This window comes from Gigantopelta aegis, chromosome 6, assembly GCF_016097555.1.
Source record: "Gigantopelta aegis isolate Gae_Host chromosome 6, Gae_host_genome, whole genome shotgun sequence".
In the NCBI taxonomy this organism is placed as follows: Eukaryota; Metazoa; Mollusca; class Gastropoda; order Neomphalida; family Peltospiridae; genus Gigantopelta; species Gigantopelta aegis.
This window is the reverse complement of record NC_054704.1, coordinates 3096921-3111908: the sequence shown is the minus strand read 5'-3', so window position 1 is coordinate 3111908 and position 14988 is coordinate 3096921.

Sequence of the window (14988 nt, the reverse complement as noted above, 5' to 3'; positions counted from 1 at the left end):
CTGATGTTTATTTAATGTACACAATCAATTGCCGATGTGCATCTTTGTGTTGGAGTGTTGTTGCATACTCACTTATTCATTAATTATAATAACTCTAATATCTTTGTTTATCTAGAATAACTAATATTTTCATTTATCTAGAATAACTATAAAAAATGTTTTTATCTAGAACATCTTTATCTTTGTTTATCTAGAAAAACTATAATATATTTGTTTATGTCGAATAAATATAATATCTTTGTTTATCTAGGATACCTCCAACAACTCTAATAGCTGTGTTTATCTAGAAAAAGTAATAACTTTGTTTATCTATAATATTATAAAACTTATAAACTGTATAACTTAAAGCAATAAAGAACTGGAACCTAAACTAGAATAACTCTAATATATATTCTTTATTCTAGATAAAGAAATATATTACAGTTATTCTAGATAAAGACAAATATTACAGTTATTCTAGATAAAGAAATATATTACAGTTATTCTAGATAAATAAAAATATTAGAGTTATTCTAATAAAAGAACTATATTAGAAAGTGTTGTTTCGTTCATGATATATTCTCTTTTCCCTGATAATATAACAAACATTTCGTGTTTTAAATACTTCTTCCTCATTGTCTGGTTAGTTAGTTAGTTAGTTAGTCCCAAACGACATACTTTTATATTAGAAAGTGTTGTTTCGTTCATGATATATTCTCTTTTCCCTGATAATAGAACAAACATTTCGTGTTTTAAATACTTCTTCCTCATTGTCTGGTTAGTTAGTTAGTTAGTCCCAAACGACATACTTGTATATTAGAAAGTGTTGTTTCGTTCATGATATATTCTCTTTTCCCTGATAATAGAACAAACATTTCGTGTTTTAAATACTTCTTCCTCATTGTCTGGTTAGTTAGTTAGTTAGTTAGTCCCAAACGACATACTTTTATATTAGAAAGTGTTGTTTCGTTCATGATATATTCTCTTTTCCCTGATAATAGAACAAACATTTCGTGTTTTAAATACTTCTTCCTCATTGTCTGGTTAGTTAGTTAGTTAGTCCCAAACGACATACTTGTATATTAGAAAGTGTTGTTTCGTTCATGATATATTCTCTTTTCCCTGATAATAGAACAAACATTTCGTGTTTTAAATACTTCTTCCTCATTGTCTGGTTAGTTAGTTAGTTAGTCCCAAACGACATACTTGTATATTAGAAAGTGTTGTTTCGTTCATGATGTATTCTCTTTTCCCTGATAATAGAACAAACATTTCGTGTTTTAAATACTTCTTCCTCATTGTCTGGTTAGTTAGTTAGTTAGTCCCAAACGACATACTTATATATTAGAAAGTGTTGTTTCGTTCATGATATATTCTCTTTTCCCTGATAATAGAACAAACATTTCGTGTTTTAAATACTTCTTCCTCATTGTCTGGTTAGTTAGTTAGTTAGTCCCAAACGACATGTATATTAGAAAGTGTTGTTTCGTTCATGATATATTCTCTTTTCCCTGATAATAGAACAAACATTTCGTGTTTTAAATACTTCTTCCTCATTGTCTGGTTAGTTAGTTAGTCCCAAACGACATACTTGTATATTAGAAAGTGTTGTTTCGTTCATGATATATTCTCTTTTCCCTAATAATAGAACAAACATTTCGTGTTTTAAATACTTCTTCCTCATTGTCTGGTTAGTTAGTTAGTTAGTCCCAAACGACATACTTGTATATTTTTTAATGAAATACTTTTTGAAAACGTTTATTTGGCATGACCCCAACACGCGTATCAACTGCAGACGGTGTTTCCAAGAAGATAAGACTCTTAATTGAATAAAAAGAACGCGTTTAACTTTGTAAAAACAAAACCGAATTCCACTGGAGAATTTTAGGTTTATCAGTTAATCACTTTACTCCGCTAAACAACTAACACTATATACATACACCTCGTCAGTTAGCAACACAGGCATTCTTGGTGGAGTTTATTTTTGATAAAACTCTTTACAGTGTAAATATACTGCAAATATACTCGTAGTATAATATCATCATCGCTGTCATCGTTGTCGTCGTTATTACCAACACCACTATTATCACTATTATTATCATCATCCTCTTATCATCATCATCATCGTCGTCATCATCATCATAGTTGTCATTGGTTTCATCACCATTATCATCATTATCATCATCATCTCCACCTTCTTCATCACCATCACAATAATCGTCATCATCATCATAATCATAATAATCGTCGTCATCATCGTCATAATCATAATAATCGTCGTCATCATCGTCATAATCATAATAATCGTCGTCATCATCGTCATAATCATAATAATCGTCGTCATCACCGTCATCACCATCATCAGCATCGTAATTATCGTCAACATCATAGCCATCATTATCATTGTCGTCATCATCATCATCATCACCATTATAATCATCATCTTCATCATTATAATCACCATCATTATCATCGTGGTCGTCATCATCGTCATATCCATCATAATCGTCGTCGTCATCGTCGTCGTCATTATCATTATTACTATCATCGTAATAATAATAATCAAAATGGCCGCTATTTACATCAGCTGCGTCATCATTTTCATTTCCCTTAATATTAAATGACTGTGGAAAACAAGATACATTTGTACATATATATATACATGTATATATATATATATTTGTTTAGAATCTCACATTCAGTGGGTATTCGACAGAGAAATACCCCACAAAATAATAAACAGCAGGCCCTCGAGGTTCCCTCTGACTCCACCCTTACCCAACCCAGAATTCATCACTGCACCTTAACCGTTATCTTGCATACCCGAATGATCAGCCAGGACCCCACCCATCTTCCTCCCTTGTTATATTTCAACCCCACCCATTTTCATCCCTTGCCATAATTCAACCACACCTATCTTCATCCCTTGCCATAATTCAACCCCACCCATCTTCATCCCTTGTCATAATTCAACCCCACCTATCTTCATCCCTTGCCATAATTCAACCACACCCATCTTCATCTCTTGCCATAATTCAACCCCACCCATCTTCCTCCGTTGTCATAATTCAACCCCACCCATCATCCTCCCTTGTCATAATTCATGCCCACCCATCATCCTCCCTTGTCATAATTCAACCCCACCCATCATCCTCCCTTGTCATAATTCATGCCCACCCAGGGAACCAGTTTTATTCCAGTTAGCATTCCACTTAGTATTTAACAATTGCCAGACTCTGGACCCCTCCAGGTCCGCACCTGGGTTGAAAGGAAGAGTCGCAGGGGGTGGTCCGAACCCAATGACCGCCGCCACGTACACCCGACCGACCCCAGCGGACAAATTGCCGGTTATTGATACACAAAAACAAATATTGGTATTTAATTTCATACCGCCGCTCATCGCTAATAGCAATATAACTTTACTCGTGTATTGACATATCGGAGTAATCTTATTATACACGCAAATTATGTTTTTATTAATTATATTTAAGAAAATTCTACCTGTGTTTAGTCTGTCGTAATAATAGGTTTTGCGTACAGCGCGGGATATTTAAGGGGCGTACTTGACCTAATCCTAGAACCATTTAAACTGATCGTGTCGGCAACCACGACGGCGTCAGCGGGTACGGGGTGATCAATCGCTAATCGCGGCTTTTCAGTGCAGAATTAATCTAATTGCAACACAGCAAACCAAATTATAAACAGACTTATTAACATCACAAAAGCTGGAATCCTCTTCGATTAAGATACTCGCGGTCTTCCCATTTGTGTTTTTAAATGGCAGTTATTAACTTAACATTCGCATTAAATAATATATTTTAAACACACAAACAATAAATGGATGAAAGAAAGAAAGAAATGCTTTCTTTAACGAGCACTCAACACTTTTAATTACGATTATATAGCGTCGGACATATATGGTTAAAGACAACAGATAACAAGAGATGAAACCCGTTAAATTAGTTTCCTTAAGCAAATTTTATAAATAGATATATAAATAAACCACAAAGTACAAGAATGTTAAATTTGATTATCTTAAAAATCGAGAGACAAACAGACAGACATATTGGTAAATAGATAGATAGATAGATAAATAGATAGACAGACAGACAGACAGACAGACAGATACATACATACATACATACATACATACATACATACATACATACATACAAAGATAGATACATAGACAGACATACAGATATATAGGCATATAATGAGATATTTAGAAGTTTAGAATGTTGACCACATAAGCACATGTCCTACACACCCCACACCTTTATGAATATAGACAATTCGGATTTTAGGTGTTTAGCATTGTAACTGTGACATTATTCGTGTACAATACAAGAGAAGAAACCCACACAAGACGCTGCGCCGAGTGCAGTGATCACTATAAATGTTTTAAAGAGACTTTAATCGGATTTCTGCTAGAGTAACACGTTTCTCACTATTTGCCTTTTAAAACACCTAAAAATAGCATTTTGAGTAGATTTTCCTGTTTAGAATATCAGTGTATGTTTAGACAATGTCTTTCTTGCTACCCTAATGCACGTACCGCCTGGTAATTTCGTACAGGTACGAAAACAAATACTGGGAAGTAAAATGAAATTGAACTTAGGTACAGATATTACGACGAACAGAAATACGTTGTATATACAGACACTAATATTTTGAACAAGAAATATATTTAATGTGTAATTTGTGTTGCTACAAAGGATCGACTAATGAAAAACATTCCAAGTGAGGTTAGTCTCTTAACAGGTGACGTCACACAACACATCTTACAAATGATTGGTCGAAACGCAGCGTGCATTATCTCTCTTCAATGGGAAAAACACAAAATAATGCATCAAACTCGCTTATATCCAGATCTGATAACCAAGAACGAGCAGGCACGTGACCTGCACGCGCCATTAGAAGTTACATGGCGGTTAATCGACATGTGACAATATATCTAGGGAATTACAGGGGGGCGCGCGCTGGCTCTCGCCACGCACCTGGTGATTGGCTGACGGTAACGGAGAAGGACATTACGACAGTTGGCGGTCTCGTTATTAACCTGTTACACGGAGTGAGCCGAGAGGTACCAACCAGGCGGTTACGTGAACAGAACCGGGGGACGGAGCGGTTTAAATAGACTGGACGGGTCGCGACGCCAGGGGGCGCTAGGTTGCAGATGTCAGGAGACGAGTCCCGCGAGGCTGTGATTATTGGGAAGACCTGATGATATTATCGTTATGGTCACCCCTTTGTTTGTTTGTTTCTTCTTTTCTTTTTAAAAAAAATTACATATACAGTAAAAATTAATGAAAAAATAACCAAATATGGCAGTTGCCAATATGATAATGCACCTTTATTAGTTTATCTATTTTTAGTAATTGTGGGTGGATAGATGAATAGATGGATGGTGAAACAAGAGGAGCGGGAAAAGGAGAGCGGAAAGAGAGGGCCTGAAATGGGAGGGGGGGGGGGGGGAAGAGAAGAGTGGAGGGAGATGAGATAGTATTGCTAACAGCATAACATAACAAGAAACAAAGGGGTCGACCTTGACATTGCCAATGATCTGGGGTATAAAACAGGCACGGCGGAAGCAAGTAGACAATGACGGGAGTGTGTGGGCTGACTGAGATCGAGGGCGCAAAGCAAACTTTATAGGGGGTTAGGGGGTATGCTCCTCCGTAAAATTTTGAAAACTAGATGTCTTGAAAATCAATTTTCTATACTCTACAAGTACAATGCTTGTCTGTCTTAAGATTAACTACCAATTTCCTGTTAAATGTTAATTGAAAACATAATAATAAATTGTACTTATGCTGTCATTTAGCTTAAACAATGGTCTCCCAGAGAATCCTTTGTTTTTAAAAAACGGAGGTGTGTGTGGGTAATAAAAATACTTTCCAAAACACCAAACAAAAAACAACAAAAACAACCAACCAACCAACATTAGCAGCACTTATATAGGCTCTGCCTGTTGTGCAATCCTTTTGATTATTTTTTTATCAATAAAATATCTCAAAACAAAACAAAACCAACCAACCAACCAACAACCTACGCTATGTATGTTTATCTGTAATACAAATGAAGTAGAAGATGAGTACCATTTCATTCTACAATGTCCAAGATACACTGATATAAGAACACAATTTATAAAACAATATTATTATAAACGTCCAAGTGTTTTCAAGCTTATACAACTTTTAAGAACTGACAATAATAAAGATCTTAATAACCTTGGGAAATATTTACAACGGGCAAATAAGGTAAGAAATGAACTAGTGGAATAAAGACGTAATTCTAATAGTGATGTACAATGTAGTGCATCATACATGTGTATCTCGGTAGCGCCTCAAGTGTTTAACAGTTTCTCTTATGTAATAACGACCTATATCTTTATGTGATATAAGTCAGCAGTACTGTGATACTTTGTATTATATATGTCTATAATGTTAAATCACTCTCCACCATTATCCTGTACATTATTGTGTACATATCTGTATAATATATGCTATATTGTTTGTATGATGCTGATGAGTTGTAAAACTTAAGGCAATAAAAGGAACTTGATCTGTTAAACCAGTCTACAGCCAGTTATTTGCCGTCAAGAAATTGTGAGAAGACATTGTGTGCGAAACACGTAGACCTACATTGTACTTGATAACTGACGGCACACGTTTAACCTAACGGACACCCTTTAAAGATTTTCAGTGAAATTAATCTATTTTTAATAGTAAATCAAATTTGCTTTGGTTGTAATTATTTATGAACCTGCAGTTTATTTACATTTCAAAGAGACAATTCATAAATATTTCAAGTATGATAAAGCACCTTGAATGTAATATTTCAGCTTTAGATGTAAAAATAAGAGAACCAAATATACTGATACAAATTTGTCTTAAAACCCAGATGCAAGTGCTTAATAATTAAATTATTTAACTTTCATAATAAGATGTAGTTACTTTAAAACTGTTTCATGTATTTTGTAACTGAAAATAATTAAATGGTTTCAAAATATGTAAATATATGTTTGATGTGAACTATTATTTGTTAGAGTATAATGAATCTGGCTGTTATTGAACCATGCGTTATCAATTCATGCATGTTGAGTTTAAAAGTATTTTTCAACACAACTATTAAGGTTTACATAACATAAGATTATACTTTATCGTTTTAATTTATTGCGGTGATTTAATACATGAAAGATATTTACTATTCAAACTATCACTTTAGTCGACTAAAATAACACAATTGCCACTAACGTTTACTGCGTTTGATAAAATATTAATTCTTGTGGTGGTTTTAGTTTGTAGATACCTGGTTGTCGACTTTATTCTCATTTTTTCTTTCATTCTTGCTTATTGGTTTTTCTTTCACTTCTTATCTATCTTTCTATCTTTTTTTCTTCAAACAATATTAATTATTATTCTAGCAATATTGTTTTAGGGGTCCGTTCAAATTATCGGCATTTTTATAAGCGTTCAAAACGTATTCTTTTTCTATACACCCCACCCTCTTCAATAAAGAAGTACACATTGTTTTTATTATTAATATTAATATTATTATTATTATTATTAGTAATAGTAGTAGTAGTAGTAGTAGTAGTAGTAGTAGTAGTAGTAGTAGTAGTAGTAGGCCTATTATTATTATTATTATTATTATTATTATTATTAAAACACGCAATTCCAATTCCGCATACTTTTATTGTTGTATATATTTTTTTAAAGTAATAATTTACGTGTTGGCATAAATGATTAAAACGCAATTAGCTACCGACAAATGCGCACCACTAAAACTTATAACAAATTATGTTTAAGATGGTATTTCCTCCTATCATTGGCAAAACTTAGGCGGATGGCTAACTTCCCAGTGAGTGATGAGTCGCGTCACATCTATTGAAGCGAGAGAGCTCATTGGTCGATACGGCTTCTCTGGGAAACCTTTATTGTATTAGTCCACGAGACAGGCCCCCAATTCAGCGAGCAGCCAATGAGCCCTCCCGACACAGACAACACACGTCGGTCGTCATGGTGTTTGGGGTGACGTCTGGCTTCCTGGAAGGCGATTACGAGTGATAACAACATCTATCTTTTACATTTATCTCGCTTATTGCCGATATTGTCACACACACTCACACCACCAGCTCATATTGCAGAATTCATAGGCGACAGTCATAAAGATAATGTGAATTTACATATTTTACCTTATCTAAACATTTTAACTTACAAGTTATATAGTTATATTAGGACGGATCTAAAATTTAACTAACTTGAAGAGGGTAGCGTGCTATGATTTTAATTTTTCGGTATTCGAAATGACGCTCTTTTTCCTACCAGAAAAAATAATAATATTGTTTTCTAACAAAACGGAATCCATGCCCGTATATGTTGGTACTATTTGTATTAATTATATGTATTAGGGTCTATATTCAACATATAATATATAGAGTGGTTGTTTAAAAATGTGGATTAGACTTTAAATAAAGTAAATTACTACGTTGTAATAGAAGATACAAAATACCATAATAGTCACGTGGTTTACATGGTAATTAAAAAACTGGCGCGATGTAGCATTAATTAATGCATTGTCTTTAGCGCCTGAAATTAAAAAGCAAGATGGCGGCTTGTTCCGGTATGCAGTGACCTCACACACACGTCTGGTTAGTTTATACCTTTCTTTGGCATTTCACAGATTTATCGGATGAGCGCTTCTCTTATTTATCTTCCCTTCATGTCGTCTCAAATAAAAATTTCCAATACTCTTAATCGATTTTTGAACAATTACTTTGTCGGCGAGCCTTTGTTGTGCTGCGTGGTCCGGCTCGATGTGTCTTGTATTTGTTGACAAAGCTCAGAAAAGCTGATTAAAATGACCAGGAATTTCTTGGAGGAATTTGGATATTTCGAGATATTTCCAGAATACAAATTAGTCGTGAAGCTGGGGCTAAAAGCCGGACCGGTGTGTGTCTAGACATTAAAGAGATATCACAGTTCCAGAAACACACTCGGTGTAGGACAATTAACGAATTAACCTTTTTATTGTTAAACGTTCATTATTATATTTACAAGTGCCATATATCGCATTTTTAAAAACAAAAACACAAATTTATTCGTGAAAAATAAATAAAATCAATCTACCTAACGCATAATCTTCGCATATCTTTATATACAAGTAACTTAAACATATGACGATTGGAGGGAACAGTGGCTTCCTAAAAACGTATGATGTATCTATGAAAACAAACAGCCAGTTCTTCCCCCGCAGACGATAAATATAGTACACAGGAAGTGTGATGTGTCGCGGTCTAAATACTTCTCAATATGTTTCAACTTGCTAGTATAAGGATTTATTTAGTCAGAGGCGGATCTAAGGGGGGGGGGGGGGGGGGGTGGTGGTGGCAGGGGCCTAAATTTTGCGACAGTTATAATTTTATTATATATTAATTATCTTTTTTTTTTTACGATCCCCTCCAAACCTCCCCCAAAGTTCCATTGGCATTCCGCTTCATGTCATTGCCCCCCCCCCCCCCCCAAATGGATTTTCTGGACCCGCCACTGTTAGTTGTAATTTTCTAATGGAAATGTTGTTCAACGAATAATATTTACATTTTAAAACAAAGTTAGAAAGTTATGCAAATTGAAATTCTAAATTTGGAGTCGTTGCTTTTTGATAAATAGAGATAATTATACGAGCCTGTGTATCGTACTGATTTTACAAAACGAGTGTCAAGATTATTGTATTGGCCGAGCGAGAGCGAAGGTAATATATGAATCCTGACACGAGTTTCGTAAAATCAAGTACGATTCACACGCGAGTGTAATAATGTCTTTATTATTCACATTATCTATAAGATATTTTTTTAATGAATAATAAGGACCATGTCAGAATGTTTCGAACGAAACTAGAAGGAAACACGAATTGACGTCATTTTGGTAAACGATCACACCGAGATACTTCCAAAAATGACGTCATTCGCTGTGCACGTGACATCATTATGACACATATATGTGTCATACTGGTTATATTTCCATGAATATCTTGAAGTATGTAAATAATAAACTATTTTCTTACACACCCGTTGGAGAGAACACCATACGTTATTTTTGATAACACATGGGTAATTTACACATGTACGCGTGTTAACAATTGGAAGATACACGATTGGCTGCTCCTAGGTGATGACCAAGCCTGGTGCTTATAAAACGTTTAGAGTCTAGACTCGAGACTCTAACAGAGACTGAGACACTAATGTCATGACAACGCCATCCAAATTGCATGCGTGTGACGTCATTAGAGATTGAGTCTGGACTCTAAAAGTTTTATAAGCACGGGCCCAGGTCGCCAGTGCCAAGCATGCAATGAAAAACAACACGGTGGAAATAGATTACACTGTAACGCGTAAGTTGGCTACAAGTGCAACGGCTGTGAATAAATTTTATTCGAAAAAGATGTTAAATGTGCTTAAAACCTGGTTTTTGAGGATATGTAAGAAATAGAATCAATAACACATTCGTGCCCGTTACATACCATTTATTTCACAACTCGTTTAAAAACGTATCCAAAAACATTACTACACCATCGTCTTATACATGGCCGGGATATTTTGTTGTACACCTGCCCTTACATTACTACACTATCGTCTTATATATGGCCCGGATATTTTGTAGTACACCTGCCCTTACATTACTACACCGTCGTCTTATATATGGCCGGGATATTTTGTTGTACACCTGCCCTTACATTACTAAACCATCGTCTTATATATGGCCGGGATATTTTGTTGTACACCTGCCCTTACATTACTACACCGTCGTCTTATATATGACCGGGATATTTTGTTGTATACCTGCCCTTACATTACTACACCGTCGTCTTATATATGGCCGGGATATTTTGTTGTACACCTGCCCTTACATTACTACACCGTCGTCTTATATATGGCCGGGATATTTTGTTTTACACCTGCCCTTACATTACTACAATATAGTCTTATATATGACCGGGATATTTTGTTGTATCCCTGCCCTTACATTACTACACCGTCGTCTTATATATGGCCGGGATATTTTGGTTTACACCTGCCCTTACATTACTACACCATCGTCTTATATATGGCCGGGATATTTTGTTGTATACCTGCCCTTACATTACTACACTATCGTCTTATATATGGCCGGGATATTTTGTTGTATACCTGCCCTTACATTACTACACCGTCGTCTTATATATGGCCGGGATATTTTGGTTTATACCTGCCCTTACATTACTACACCGTCGTCTTATATATGGCCTGGATATTTTGTTGTACACCTGCCCTTACATTACTACACTATCGTCTTATATATGGCCGGGATATTTTGTTGTATACTTGCCATTACATTACTACACCGTCGTCTTATATATGGCCGGGATATTTTGTTGTACACCTGCCCTTACATTACTACACCATCGTCTTATATATGGCCGGGATATTTTTTTGTATACCTGCCCTTACATTACTACACCGTCGTCTTATATATGTCCGGGATATTTTTTTGTATACCTGCCCTTACATTACTACACCATCGTCTTATATATGGCCGGGATATTTTGTTGTACACCTGCCCTTACATTACTACACCATCGTCTTATATATGGCCGGGATATTTTGTTGTACACCTGCCCTTACATTACTACACCGTCGTCTTATATATGGCCGGGATATTTTGTTGTACACCTGCCCTTACATTACTACACTATCGTCTTATATATGGCCGGGATATTTTGGTTTATACCTGCCCTTACATTACTACACCGTCGTCTTATATATGGCCGGGATATTTTGTTGTACACCTGCCCTTACATTACTACACCGTCGTCTTATATATGACCGGGATATTTTGTTGTACACCTGCCCTTACATTACTACACCGTCGTCTTATATATGGCCGGGATATTTTGTTGTACACCTGCCCTTACATTACTACACCGTCGTCTTATATATGGCCGGGATATTTTGTTGTACACCTGCCCTTACATTACTACACCGTCGTCTTATATATGGCCGGGATATTTTGTTGTACACCTGCCCTTACATTACTACACCGTCGTCTTATATATGGCCGGGATATTTTGTTGTACACCTGCCCTTACATTACTACACCGTCGTCTTATATATGGCCGGGATATTTTGTTGTACACCTGCCCTTACATTACTACACCGTCGTCTTATATATGGCCGGGATATTTTGTTGTACACCTGCCCTTACATTACTACACCGTCGTCTTATATATGGCCGGGATATTTTGTTGTACACCTGCCCTTACATTACTACACCGTCGTCTTATATATGGCCGGGATATTTTGTTGTACACCTGCCCTTACATTACTACACCGTCGTCTTATATATGGCCGGGATATTTTGTTGTACACCTGCCCTTACATTACTACACCGTCGTCTTATATATGGCCGGGATATTTTGTTGTACACCTGCCCTTACATTACTACACCGTCGTCTTATATATGACCGGGATATTTTGTTGTATACCTGCCCTTACATTACTACACCATCGTCTTATATATGGCCCGGATATTTTGTTGTACACCTGCCCTTACATTACTACACCATCGTCTTATATATGGCCGGGATATTTTGTTGTATACCTGCCCTTACATTACTACACCATCGTCTTATATATGGCCGGGATATTTTGGTTTACACCTGCCCTTACATTACTACACCATCGTCTTATATATGGCCGGGATATTTTGTTGTATACCTGCCCTTACATTACTACACCATCGTCTTATATATGGCCGGGATATTTTGGTTTTACACCTGCCCTTACATTACTACACCATCGTCTTATATATGGCCGGGATATTTTGTTGTACACCTGCCCTTACATTACTACACCATCGTCTTATATATGGCCGGGATATTTTGTTGTACACCTGCCCTTACATTACTACACTATCGTCTTATATATGGCCGGGATATTTTGTTGTACACCTGCCCTTACATTACTACACCATCGTCTTATATATGGCCGGGATATTTTGTTGTATACCTGCCCTTACATTACTACACCGTCGTCTTATATATGGCCGGGATATTTTGTTGTACACCTGCCCTTACATTACTACACCATCGTCTTATATATGGCCGGGATATTTTGTTGTACACCTGCCCTTACATTACTACACCGTCGTCTTATATATGACCGGGATATTTTGTTGTACACCTGCCCTTACATTACTACACCGTCGTCTTATATATGGCCGGGATATTTTGTTGTACACCTGCCCTTACATTACTACACTATCGTCTTATATATGGCCGGGATATTTTGTTGTACACCTGCCCTTACATTACTACACTATCGTCTTATATATGGCCGGGATATTTTGTTGTACACCTGCCCTTACATTACTACACCGTCGTCTTATATATGGCCGGGATATTTTTGTTGTACACCTGCCCTTACATTACTACACCGTCGTCTTATATATGGCCGGGATATTTTGTTGTATACCTGCCCTTACATTACTACACCATCGTCTTATATATGGCCGGGATATTTTGTTGTACACCTGCCCTTACATTACTACACCATCGTCTTATATATGGCCGGGATATTTTGTTGTATACCTGCCCTTACATTACTACACCATCGTCTTATATATGGCCGGGATATTTTGTTGTACACCTGCCCTTACATTACTACACCATCGTCTTATATATGGCCGGGATATTTTGTTGTACACCTGCCCTTACATTACTACACCGTCGTCTTATATATGGCCGGATATTTTGTTGTATACCTGCCCTTACATTACTACACCATCGTCTTATATATGGCCGGGATATTTTGTTGTACACCTGCCCTTACATTACTACACCATCGTCTTATATATGGCCGGGATATTTTGTTGTATACCTGCCCTTACATTACTACACCTTATATCGTCTTATATCGTCTTATATATGGCCGGGATATTTTGTTGTACACCTGCCCTTACATTACTACACCGTCGTCTTATATATGACCGTCGATATTTTATTTTGTTGTACACCTGCCCTTACATTACTACACTATCGTCTTATATATGGCCGGGATATTTTGTTGTACACCTGCCCTTACATTACTACACTATCGTCTTATATATGGCCGGGATATTTTGTTGTACACCTGCCCTTACATTACTACACCGTCGTCTTATATATGGCCGGGATATTTTGTTGTACACCTGCCCTTACATTACTACACCGTCGTCTTATATATGGCCGGGATATTTTGTTGTACACCTGCCCTTACATTACTACACCATCGTCTTATATATGGCCGGGATATTTTGTTGTACACCTGCCCTTACATTACTACACCATCGTCTTATATATGGCCGGGATATTTTGGTTTATACCTGCCCTTACATTACTACACCATCGTCTTATATATGGCCGGGATATTTTGGTTTACACCTGCCCTTACATTACTACACACCATCGTCTTATATATGGCCGGGATATTTTGTTGTATACCTGCCCTTACATTACTACACCATCGTCTTATATATGGCCGGGATATTTTGTTGTACACCTGCCCTTACATTACTACACCGTCGTCTTATATATGGCCGGGATATTTTGTTGTATACCTGCCCTTACATTACTACACCATCGTCTTATATATGGCCGGGATATTTTGTTGTACACCTGCCCTTACATTACTACACCTTATATATGGCCGGGATATTTCGTCTTATATATACACCGGGATATTTTGTTGTACACCTGCCCTTACATTACTACACCATCGTCTTATATATGGCCGGGATATTTTTGTCGTCTTATATATGGCCACCTGCCCTTACATTACTACACCATCGTCTTATATATGGCCGGGATATTTTGTTGTACACCTGCCCTTACATTACTACACCGTCGTCTTATATATGGCCGGGATATTTTGTTGTACACCTGCCCTTACATTACTACACCGTCGTCTTATATATGGCCGGGATATTTTGT